The sequence below is a fragment of the Motacilla alba genome, chromosome 28, assembly GCF_015832195.1.
Source record: "Motacilla alba alba isolate MOTALB_02 chromosome 28, Motacilla_alba_V1.0_pri, whole genome shotgun sequence".
In the NCBI taxonomy this organism is placed as follows: domain Eukaryota; kingdom Metazoa; phylum Chordata; class Aves; order Passeriformes; family Motacillidae; genus Motacilla; species Motacilla alba.
The window spans coordinates 1,883,792-1,896,946 of record NC_052043.1 but is presented as its reverse complement, the minus strand read 5'-3'; positions in this window follow the sequence as shown (position 1 = coordinate 1,896,946).

Genomic DNA, 13,155 nt, shown 5'->3' with positions numbered 1-13,155 from the left:
GGAGGGTGGTGGAGGGCGGGGAGGGGGCTGCTGCAGCCCCCCATCCGTGGAGGATTCCTGGGAACCATCGATTCAGCAAATCCCAGGATGGTTTGTGTGGGAAGGGGCATTAAAGCCAATCTCATCGCACCCCTGCCATGGCAGGGACACCTTTCACTGTCCCAGCGTGCTCCCAGCCCCGTCCAGCCTGGCCTTGGGCACTGCCAGGGATCCAGGGACAGCCACAGCTTCCCTGGGAAATCCATTCCAGGGCCTCGCCACCTTCACAGGGAAGGATTTCATCCCGGTATCCCCTGGATGCCGTGGGTGAGGGCACCTCGGGAGGTCGTGGCATCTCACCCACCCCCAGGCCACCTTCCCCGGGCCTTTGCCCCCGTTCCGAGCCCCGTCTGGGTGGGGGCAGACACGGACCCGGTGCCGATCGTGCACGGAGCCGGTGCTGATCATCCCCACCGCCGCCCCCGAGCTTTGCAGGGAGCGATTTCTCCCCCAGGCGCGGAGCGAGCATCCATTCCCCTCGGAGCTCCTCTCTCGCAAGGTAACCGGCATTATATCCGGACCAATTGCTCCAGCATGATCCTCCTGAATGTTGCACAGCATGTACACGGCGTCTTATGGAAAATACATGCCCCTGGGTGAGCCTTTTAATAGCGCCGGCTCCTGCCCGGGGGGCGGGGGGGCCGCGCTCTGCCACGGCGCTGCCAAGGAATGATTGAAAAGTTGGGGCTCGCCGTAGGAAACCCCCCGCTGCGGGGAACAACGTGTTTTCATTCCCCTGCCAGGTAACAAATGAAAAGAATTGCCGTGAATGCTAATGGAGGAGGGAGCAGGACGCTGCTGCGGAGGCTGCCGGGGCTGGAGGTGGGGATGAGGTGGGCAGGGATGGGGGATCCGGTCCCGGAGATGCTGGAGAACCCCGGGAATGCAGGTTGGAGCTGGTGGAAAACATTCCCTGGCAGGGGGCTGGACCAAAATCACTTCTTCTTGCCACAAAAATGCAGCTGAGGGGATGGGTTGGTCCCAAAAATTCCCCTTGGTGAGCTCCTGTCCTTGTGGCAATCCTGGCTGGTCATGGCACGGCACACCCACCCTGGCATGGGGCTGGTGGGCGCTACGGGGAGGATGCTCTGATGCCGCACCAAAATCACTTCTTTTAGGAGCAAAACGCAACTGGGGGAACGCATAAATCCCCAAAAATGCCCAGCTTTCAACCCCAAGGAGCCCGTCCCCGTGTCACAGCCGAGGTGCCATTGAGCCGGTGAAGGGCTGAGCTGTTTGTCACCGGAGCCGGGCTGGGAAGCGGGAGGGTAAACACGGATGAGCAGCCTTCACCCGCTCCAGTAAATATTTTATATCCCACACCAAGAAAAGACACTCCTATTTAAATGATTTATCAAGGAAGATCATGTAGAGGTTTCCATAAAATATGTAGGGCTCCTAATCCCGACATCATCAAGCCAAGAGGACCAGAATCATTTATTACCTTCCCAACAGCCGCGCGGCTGCGGGGACACGACTGACAAATAAAAGTGTGTTTACAGCTTTTGGGCTCCTCCGGGGAGAGGTAAATCACGCAGGGGGTGGGAAGGGGAAAAGGGAGCCGGAAATTGAGCAGCAATTCTCCTCCGTCAGGGCGGCGTGGGGTGGGGGATGCCAGACAGGACCCCGGTGTCACCCGGTGTCCCCACGGCGGCTGTCAGGTGCTGCGTGCAGCGATGCTCGTTCTCCCGTGGGATTTCTGGGATGGGCATTGAGTTCAAGCCCTCTGGGATGCCCAGCTGTGCCCAGATGTTGGTGCACGGCGTGTCTGTGCCCTGCTCTGTGCTGGGATCGGCCATGTGGGATGGGACAGCAGCAGGTCCGGGGTGGGACCTGCAGGGATGTCACACCTTTCCGCGTGGGGCTGTCACATTTCCACTCGACAGTTGGGATGCTGGGGGGTGGACACCAGGCACAAACCCCTCTGGGATGCCCAGATGTGCCCAGATGTCCTGCAGGTTGCAGCTGGACAGGGACCAGCCATCTCAGACGGGTTTTCCATGGGCACCGGCAGAATCAGGAGGGGCCCACGGGGACCCGGCCTCTTCCCCCTCGGAGCTGGTCCCCACCCCATGCTCTCACTCACCTCTCCTGCCACTGCATCCTTTGGATCCATCCATGGGGATTTTTTTCCCCATCCTCTGCCACTCAGCGATCTCATCTTCCCATCCTTTTCATGCATTAATTGAGGATTTTCTCCCATCTTCCCCACTTTTTGCATTTACTGAGAATTCCACCCCACACTGCCCAGTCCTCAGTCACTTCATGATCCCATCAGTGCATCTTTTTGGGTCCGTTTATTGAGATTTTTCCCCCACCTCCCCCCCAATATTTTAGGTCCATTTATTGAGGATTTTCCCCCATCTCCTCAACCTTTTGCACCCATTTATTGAAGATTTCCCCCCCATCCTCTGCCACTCAGTGATCTCCTCATCCTTTTGCATGAATTTATTGATAATTAACCCCTTATCCTTTGCCACTTGACGATCTCATCTCCCCATCCTTTTTAACCCATTTATGGAAGCTTTCCCCCCATCTCCCCAACCTTTTAGGTCCATTTAGGGGGGATTTCCTCCCATCAATCATCCTCATCTCCCCATCCTTTTAGGCTGGGATTTCCCCCATCTTCTCCCACTCAATCATCCCCATCTCCCCATCCTTTTTAACCCATTTATGGAGTCTTTCCCCCCATCTCCCCAACCTTTTAGGTCCATTTCTTGGGGATTTCCCCCTATCAATCATCCCCATCTCCCCATCCTTTTAAACCTGTTTATCGAGGCTTCCCCCCCATCTCCCCAACCTTTTAAGTCCATTTCTGGGGGATTACCCCCATCAATCATCCCCATCTCCCCATCCTTTTAGGCTGGGATTTCCCCCATCTTCTCCCACTCAATGATCCCCATCTCCCCATCCTTTTAAATCCATCTATGGAGGCTTTCCCCCCATCTCCCCATCCCTTTTAACCCATTTATGGAGGCTTTTCCCCCCATCTCCCCAACCTTTTAGGTCCATTTAGGGGGGATTTCCCCCTATCAATCATCCCCATCTCCCCATCCTTTCGCACCCATTTATCGAGGCTTTCCCCCCATCTCCCCATCCTTTTTAACCCATTTATGGAGGCTTCCCCCCCTCTCCCCAACCTTTTAAGTCCATTTCTGGGGGATTACCCCCATCAATCATCCCCATCTCCCCATCCTTTTAGGCTGGGATTTCCCTCATCCTCTCCCACTCAATGATCCCCATCTCCCCATCCTTTTAAATCCATTTATCGAGGCTTTTCCCCCATCTCCCCATCCTTTTTAACCCATTTATGGAGGCTTTCCCCCCATCTCCCCATCCTTTTAGGCTGGGATTTCCCCCATCTTCTCCCACTCAATCATCCCCATCTCCCCATCCTTTTAAATCCATTTATGGAGGCTTCCCCCCATCTCCCCATCCTTTTTAAATCAATTTATCGATGCTTTCCCCCCATCTCCCCATCCTTTCGCACCCACCGATGGCCGATTATCCCCCCATCCTCTGCCCTGCCCATCGCCCGCCCTCTCCCCGCACCTTTGGGCTCCAGTACGGAGTTTTTCCCCCCCGTTCACGGGCACCGCGGCCCCGGGGGGATGCGGGGCACCCCGAGCCGGGCCGCGGGCGCTGGCAGCGGCGGCGATTCGGCCGATTTGGCATTCAGCGGCGGGAGCGCAGCCGTGGGGCCGGCGCCGCGTTATTAAGGGATTAGCAGGTTGTCTTGGCGCTCAATTGTAGATAAGTGCCGCGGTTTGTATTATCTTTTCACGCTGCACCGCGAAGGATGACAAAGAGACAACATGGGTGTCATGGCCTTCAGCATATCATTAAGGGTAATTTGTCTTGCGGGGAGGGGGAGGCGAAGGCAGAGGGAAGGAGAGGAGGCGAGGGAGGACGGGGAAAGGCAGCCTGGGAGGAGAGAGGGGATTAAAAACTAAGAGAGGAGATTAGGAGTGAAATGGGAACTGTATGGAGAGTCAGCCAGGCGGGGAGAGGCCGTGGCCGGGGAGGGGACGGGGGGGTCACCCTGGGACCGGCTCCGGGGCCGCGGGGGCTCAAGAAAAAGCGGGGCTGGGATAGACGAGGCAGGATGGGATGGGGGCTGCGCAGACCCTCCCTTCTCTCCCGCGCAGAAGAGCCCCGATCCCTGCCCAGCCTCTGCCACGTACATTAAACTGCAGTAAGGAGACGGCTCCAGATGGACGCCCCGGATCCCGGGAAGTGGGACACACCCCAGGGAATCCGGGGAATCCACCCGCCACCGTCACTGAGTGACCAGCGCCATCAGCCCTGGGGCTTCGGAGCTCTGGGGACACAGCGCAGGAGGGTCGGGCCATGGCAGCAGCCCCTCGGTGTCACCTGCTCCTCGTGCCACCGCACTCCTGGGTGTAACCCTGTTGTAACCCCGCTTCTGGCAGCCTCCCCATCCCTCCGTGCCCCGCGGCAGCCGCTGCTCCCCCCTCGCCGAGCTCCAGAAGGTAAAGAAGTACCAGGAGGAGCAGCAAGGGGAGCTCTCGAAGCCCCGGGCCGGGCTCGCTCCATCGGTCAATCAGTCAATCCGTGAGGAGCAGCACCACGAGGCGTGGGAATCGATCAGTCGGGGAGATGGCTTTTCACGGGAATGGGAGACAGTCAGACGGAACCGCTCCCGCCACGGTCGCTGCCCCCCGAGGTGCTTTGGGGAGGAGAAGCCCCGCGGTGGCAGCTCCCGCTCCCCCCGTGCCCCCTCCCGAAGAACTCGGGGTGGGCGAATCCCCGAGGGCTGCTCTGCATCCGGAGGCACGCAGCCATCCCAGGGCCGAGGGATTCCGGGATGCCGCTCCGATCGCCCAGGTGCCACCGCCGTGCCCCGACCTCTCCCTCCGGCGCGGGGACCGGGTCTCCGGGGGCTGGGGACGGGGATCCTCCCGCACCCCCTCCCTCCCTCCCCTCCCCTCCCCTTCTGATAATCCTATTTTTGAACCAGGGGATTAGGATCAATACTTCACTCCTAATGCTGTGGTAATACAGTGTTACACCGCCAGCGCCAGTTCCCTGCTGAAACACTTAAGGTAGTTTAAACCCATTTGTGCCGGGGAGTGCCGTGAATCCACAACGAGCTCCGAGCCCGGCCGAGCCGAGCCGAGCCCGTGCCAGCCTGGGGCTGCCCGTGGCCAGCCCTGGCTGCTCCTGGTGGCCCAGGGAGCTCAGGAGGCTTCTGGGCCCCAAAAGGGCCCCGCCGGGCAGGGGCTGTGCCCCCGGGGCCGCTGTGCCCCTCACCAGCCGGTGCGGGCAGCAGCTGCTCATGCCGGGGATGCTGCAGGGATCCCTTGTGGAAGGATCCCTGGTGCGGTGGAGCCCTGGTGGCTCCCCAAATTCTGAGTGTCCCCGGTTCTGTGTGTCCCCAGCTCTGCCCTGGGCTCTGGGTGTCCCCAGCTCTGCCCTGGGCTCTGGGTGTCCCCAGCTCTGTCCCCCCAGCAGCCCCTCGCTGGCTCTGGGGCTGAGGGATCTTGTCCATCCTTTGCTCCAAATTGGCTGCGGGGTTTGAGCAGCTCCCGGGAACAGAAACCAAAACATTTTCATCCCGCGCTAATTCATAATTAGCTCCGTTTTTATTAGGTGCTAATGGAGAGCGGGGATTTGGGATGCCTGGCACAGCTCGGAAATGCTGATTCACCCAGAGACCTCCCTTTCCTCAGGCCAGAGCCCGCTCGAGGCAGCTCCTGGACAAAAAAATCCCAGCCCAGCAAACTCCAGGAACATCTCGGGAGCCGAGCAGCAGCTCCAGCAAACACCATCCCTGGGATCCAGGGATCCACGGCACGGATCGGGCTGTGTTCCCTGAACACAACGCTCTGGGGACCCCCTGCCCCCACCTGGGGACTCCCTGACCCCACCAGGGAGTCCCTCACAGGCTCCTTCCCTCCTCTGTTTCCCAGGAAAGGGATGCTCGTGACATCTGGGATAAACTGGCCCCGTCCCTGGCTCCGGGGAGGATCGGGATCCGGCCCCTCTGCTCTGGGTATTTTCAATTAAAACCAAAATATCCCCTAATAACCCACGGAGGGTTTTTATTTCCTTCCCTTTTTAATTTTTTTTTAAATAAATCTATTATGAGGAGCTTAGAGACGGATGTAAAACCGGCGAGGGACGATTTGAGGATTAGGGATCGGAGCATCCTGGCGCGAGGAGCCAAGGAAGGACAGACCTGACCGGGCTGGAATCAGCCGGGGAAAGGATCACCGAGCCCAGCCAGGCCGGGAAGGGGAAAAAAGGGATGCAGGGCTGGGAAGAGGAGCTGGGAAGGCGTCCCGGCCGACGGCTCCGGAAGCAGCAGCGAGATCCCGAAGTGGGACCCCCTGCCCCGCGCCGCTCCCGCCTCCCGCATCCCGTTTAGCATAAAAGTCATTTTGGTCCGGGACCCCCGGCTGCTGCTCCCTCATTCCCAGGCATCGGGGCCCCCTGCGCGGGGCGAGCAGCGTTTAACCCCCCCCGCCAAGGGGAATTGGCTGCTTCACCGTTTCCCTGACCCCCAAAAAGACAATGAAATCCCGCACGAAACCAATAGATTTGAGCCACAGGCCTGCGGAGAGGCGAGAGGAATAAAATACAGATGGAGCCTCGTGCGGCGGGGATGGGAATGGATTCCGAGCGGGAGCCGGGACGTGCCGGGGCTGCCCGGGGTCGGCATGAGGTGACCCCCCCCAAGTCCATGTGCACCTCACAGCCCCACTCTGGGTGGCTTTTGAGGCCCAGTTCTTCATTTCCTGGAAAAAAATCCCTAATTTCGGCCCCGCCTGCGGCGCCCAGCCTGAATTTGGGAGCTCTTCTGGTGGTTTTTCACCAGGTTCTGAGCAAAACCTTCTGCCGGGTGATGGAGCTGGGGTGCGGCGGGATGGTGTGGGGACACGGGGACACCCGGAGCATCCCGGGATGGCTCATTCCGTATCCCTGCGGAGCTGGAGCCCTCAGAGGCTGCTCATCCTCCTGCCTTAACGCACCACCTCTATTTATTCTGCTCCTGTAACTGTAAAATTGATTTTCTTGCAACAAGCCGCTCGTCTTTCACCACCCAACGCACCCAAACGCTCCAACATAAGACACTGGCAATTTTTAATTAGTTTCCTTTCTCCCTCCTTCCTCCCTGAGCAGGCATGTGGAACCGGAACAGGGCAGCCCGGAAAGGAGCGGGATCCAAAGGTGACAAAAGCACTTTTTATCCTTGATATGATTATTAATAATACACTCGTTTACCTAACGAGGCGGGAGCGCGGGGGGTGGCGCAGGGAGGTGATTAGTGCTTCCTTCAGCTGTGGGGATGCAGGAGCAGCTATAACCACTGGAATCTTTCAATATTGGCTGGGAGCAGCTCAGGGGTGTTGGTCCCCTCCCCACAAACACCCCCCGGCCCAGCCCTGGCTCCGCTGGTGGCTTTGCTGGCACGATGACGTGGGTGCTGCCAACGTCCCCTGGGTCAGGGGTGGAATTTGTCAGGACCCCTTTGAAGGTGACCCCTGACACTCCCATGTGGGTGACCACAGCCCAGGATTAACTGGAAAACCCACGGGGCTCATTACACCACTCCGATAACGAGCCCGGAGTAATTAAAGCCTCCCTGGCTGGGCTGGGGGAGCCACTCTGCCCTGCCAGGCTCCCCCTGCCCCTCCAGCCCCACAGGGGAGGCCGTGAGCCCCCAATTTGGAGGTCCCCACCACCCTGTGCTGAGGCTGCAGCCAGGTGCCAGCGCCACGCGTCCTCTGTCACCAACGCCCCGGCTGGAGGTCACAACCCCGTGTCCCCCTGTGACCGTCTGGGTGGCAGAGGTGACCGCAGCCCCGAGCATCCCGCTGTGGGAAGGGTCCCCGGGAGCAGGGAAAGGGCAGAGGGGCTGCACGGAGGGAGCAAAGCCCCAGCAGCAGCAGCACAGGGACACGTGTGCGCCCCGAGGAGCCGCCCGGGAAAAGTTCCTGGGATGGGGAGTGGGGAGAAAGGGAGAATGAAAGGGAAAAGAGAAAACAAAAAAAAAAACCAGAAAAAAACGGGGAAAAAAGGGCAGGAAAGTCCTGCGGCCTTTTGCCTTGTCAGTTCTCCGTCTGCTGTCACTCAGCCGCCGAATTCTCCTTCAAGTTGTCATAGCGAGGCTGGCGGGGATTATGCCGCGGCTCTGTCCAGAATTGATTCATGTGGAACGCGTGCTTGACGGGCGGAACCGCTGGTGTGAGCGGGAGCCGCTGAGACCCCCGATTTTCCCACCTTCCTCACACAATCTGGTATTGTTTGGCCGCAGCCTTAGTGATCCCTGCGCCGGGGCTGTGACTGACACAGCTTTGAGGCTCTAAGGCGTATTTTGAATTTCTAAAACCTCTCAGGAAGTCCCCGGGGTGCCTTCTGCCATTGTCTTGTTTCTCCTTTCGCCTTTTTCCCTTTCCACCCCGAACCCCTCCTGCATCCCCCACCGCCTCCTCCCCCTTTTTTTTGCCCCTTCCTCCCCCTAATTCCAACCCCTCAATCCCTGACACAACCCGGGGTTTTTTTTTTCCTTTCCCCCCATGTTTACGCTCCAACTCTCTCCGGAGCTGCTCAGCCACTTCGCAAACACGATTTAAAAAAAAATAAATTAAATAAAACAGAGAAAAACTAAATAAAGCTCTAAAAGTTCCCAAATCCTCGATCCGCCACGGAGAAGAGGAGCTTTACTTGTTTGCCTTTAATCAGCTGACACACACCCCGGGATGTGTTGAAAAATAATAATAGTAGGAATAAATCTTCCAGCGAGTCATAATAGAAATAAATCTTTCACCTAATCTTAATAGAAATAAATCTTTTTCCTAATCTTAACAGAAATAATGCTCTCGGCTAATCTGTGGTGAGCTTGTGTCCATCCTGCTGCCCACACTGCTCCAGGTGTCCATCCCCATCCATCCCCATCCATCCTAATCTATCCCCAACCATCCCCAACCATCCCAAACCATCCCCATCCATATCCATCCCCATCCATCCATCCATCCCAAACCATCCCCAACCATCCCAAATCATCCCCAACCATCCCCAACCATCCCAAACCATCCCAAACCATCCCCAACCATCCCAAACCATCCCCATCCATCCCCATCCATCCCAAACCATCCCAAACCATCCCCATCCATCCATCCCAAACCATCCCAAACCATCCCCAACCATCCCCAATCATCCCCAACCATCCCAAACCATCCCAACCATCCCAAACCATCCCAAACCATCCCAACCATCCCCAAACCATCCCAAGCATCCCAAACCATCCCAAACCATCCCCATCCATCCCAAACCATCCCAAACCATCCCCAACCATCCCAAATCATCCCCAACCATCCCCATCCATCCCCATCCATCCCAAACCATCCCAAACCATCCCAAACCATCCCAAACCATCCCAAACATCCCCAAACCATCCCAAACCATCCCCAACCATCCCAAACCATCCCCATCCATCCCCAACCATCCCCATCCATCCCAAACCATCCCAAACCATCCCCATCCATCCATCCCCATCCATCCACCCCCAGCCATCCCCATCCATCCTCATCCATCCCAAACCATCCCCATCCATATCCATCCCCATCCATCCATCCCCATCCATCCCTGCTGGGGTCACTCAGAGTGACCATCCCACAGGGTCTGGATGGGAATTTCCCTCTGGATGGACTTTTCCCTCCCAGGGAGAGCAGAGCCCCCGTGCTCCTCCTCAGACCGGGCTGCTCCCGGCGCAGGGTCCGGGCTCTGCCCCGTCCCCGTCACGTCCCCCGACCCCTCCGGGCTCAGCGCTTTAAAACCATTTCCCATTTCCAGTCTTAATCTTATAAGAATGAATTGAGAATGACCAGTGTAAATACACAGGTGCCACTGGGAGCAGAAACCACTCTTTAATCTCAGATATGAAAACAATTCCCTGCTCCGCGCGCTGGCAATCAGCGAGTGCCATCAGCGCCGCGCTCTCCCCGGGAACACGAGAGCTTATAAATATGAATTAGTGCAGAGAAAATCTACTCTCTTACCTAAAGCTAAATGTTATCTGGGTCCCTTTCCAGCAGTGGCTGACATTTCCAGAGTGCTTTTAGTCACATCTGCGGGAAGACAACTCATTTCTTGTCTTAAAAAAAAAAAAAAAAAAAAATAAGAGAGGGAGAAAGGGAAGAGGGAGGAAGTGGAGGAGGATGCAGGGAGATGCTGGGAAAGAGGGAATGCTGGATGCCTGAGCCTGCTCTGGAGAGAGGAGGTGCTGGGTGGGCTCTGGGTTGGCTCTTTGGGATGAGGATGGAGCGGCTGGGGAAGCCAAAGCCCCGAGGAGGTGGCACAAGGTGGCTCTCAGGAGCCACCTGAGAGAGGCCTGGAAGTGTGGGTGCTCCTGGCTGGGGTGCTGAGCAGCCCCGGGGTGGCTCGGAGTGCCTGCCACTTGCTGGGGTCCTGTTTGGGACGGGACACGAGGAGTGGGGTCCCCAGCCAGCCCCTGGAGCAGGGACATCACCCAGTGCCACAGGAACGGAGCCTCCCGTGGGATCGGTGCCCGCAGCCCTGGCACGGAGCCCCTCGGGTTGTCCTGGGTGAGGGGAGACTGGGAGGGGTCCCACAGGATCCTCGTGTGCCACCTCTTCCCGAAATCCTGGTGATCCACGGGCAGGCAGGGCTGGAGCAGCACCTGCAGGGTCTGACCCAGAGCTGGAGTCGGTGCTGGGGATGGAGCCAGAACATCCCTGGGGACACCTGGAAAACGGCAAGGGGCAGCACCCACAGCACCCTGCCCGAGCTGGGGAAACTGAGGCACGGCGTGGGAGCTGTTCCCAAAGGCCGGCTGAGGGGATCAGCTTGGAAAGAGAGGGGATGATGGGGCAGGGCGACCCCAGCAGCAGGAGCCTGACCCAGGCGCGGGGTTTGGGATGCTCCAGCAGCATCCCGGCCTCCAGCACCTCTCCTGCCCCTCTCACCCTCAACATCTCTCACCCTCTGCCTCCAGGGACCCCCAGAAGAGCTCCAAAGCCCCCCGAAGAGCCGGCGATGGGGCAGGAGCAGCGCACCCCCTCCCCGTGCCGGGCTGCCATGCCGCTCTCCCCGCACACGCAAGGCTCCCGAGCCCGGCGAGGCTCTCTCTAATGGGATGCTTAAGCCGCCTTTTAGGTTTTTAATGAGCGGATCCCGGCAGGAATGCTAAACACGGGCAGGTACAGCCCTGCCTCGCCGGCAGCCGCGCGTGTTCCCGTGTCCTTGTCTGGCTCAAGTGAGCTCTGACCTCATTTGCTTCGCGCCGTTCAATTAACGAGGCGAGCGGCGCTGGGGGGAAGGGGGGATGCCGGGGGGGGGTCACCCCATGTATTAATTTCCATTTTATGTTCCAAACAATTGAGCAGCACGCGGCGGCTGCCGGTCCCTCGCGGGGCCGGGCTCAGACTCCGCTCTACCCGCGCTGGGATTTGTCCCAGACCCCCAGCCCGGGGGGTTTAGGGGTTTGGGGGGACCGTGGGGACCCCGTTCCAGCCTCGCCATCCCATTTTCCACCCAGGGAGGGCCGTTTGCCGGGTTTGGATAATGCCCCTCCATCTTGTGCTTCATCCGGAACATCGATGGCTGCCAATGAGACAGAAATGATTGGGAAAAGGGCGAGAGAGGGAGAGAAATGTTTCCCGGGATGTTAAAATAGCCACTTCAGGCACCTAAATTTATGCTGCTCAGAAATGGATTTTTAGTCCGGGGTAATGAGAGAACAAAATAATTAATTCCTCTCCCGCAGACAAAAGGCCGAAGGCGCGGATCCAGCCCCGGCGTCCCACCAGCCCGGCAGGAACGGGACAATTCCCGCCGGCAGCAGCTGGATCTGCACCTTGGGAATGCGTCCCGGGTGGGGCACCCCCCGCCTCACGGGGATTTTGGGGTGTGCAGGGGTCGGGGGCTGCCCCATTCCCGTCCCTATCTCCCTCTGTCCAGGCTGATCCAGCGCCGTGCCCCATCCCGTGCCCACCCACGGGGGTCTGTGGGTGCCAGGGGGGGTTGGACCCCTCGCCGGGAGATGAGATTTCCAAAGGGAAGGAGCTGCCTCCCCTCTGCCAACACAGCCACCAACTCTTCGGGGATGAACGGGGGGATTGTGCTTGTTCGGGATGGAGTGATAAATATTAATTATGCAAAGCAGCTTCTCCAGCCCACCCTCGTCTCCACAACATTCCGGGACAGGGAGAGACGCAGGCAGAGTCAATTTATTCATGGAGCAGGTCACTCCCTGTACGAACATCCCTTTCAAAAGGGAGTTGCAACTGGAGGAGATCAAGCAGGGCTGAGTTTGCCTCCCTCAGATATGATAAAATATTCTAATAAATACTCGGGGAGCCCATGACAAGGAGAATGCTTCATGCTGGTGAGACCTTCATGGCGGGGCCTTTCGGGGGGTCTCCTGTTAGTGCTGAGGGGTTTGGGGGGTTCTGGAGCATCCTCAGGGCCTGTCTACCCCTCAGTCCCACTGGAAGGTCACTGTCCTATGGGATGCTCTCCCTGTTTCCAGTTCTTAATAGAAAAACATAAAAATCTGCTGTTTCCTTGCCTTGGATGTTCAGGAGGGATTTCCTGCCCCCCTCACAACGGGGAACACACACAACACCCCACGGGCAGCGTGGGTGGCCCCAGACACAGGGGCAGCAGCACCCCAACCCGATCCCCTCTCCCACTCTGTTCCTGGCCCCATTCCAGCCTCATTCCTATCCTTTTCCCGGACAAACTCCAGCCCTATCTTCACTCCCACCCCATTCCTGGACCTGTTCCATCCCCACTCCCATCCCATCCCCATTCCCATCCCATCCCTGGCCCCACGCAAACACCATCCACAGTCCCAGCCCAGCCCCATCCCTGGTCCCATCCCATCTCCTTCTCCAATCCCGTGTCCGTTCTGATTCTGTTCCTGGCCCTAATCCTAATCCAAGCCTCACCCTGGCCCTATCCCATCCCATCCCATCCCATCCCATCCCATCCCATCCCATCCCCATTCCCATCTCATCCCTGACCCCATCCTCACTCCCATCCCATTCTCAGTCCCAGCCCTGCCCTATCTCATCTCATCTCCATTCCCTACTCCGGGCACTACCCCACCCCCAATCCCAATCCCAC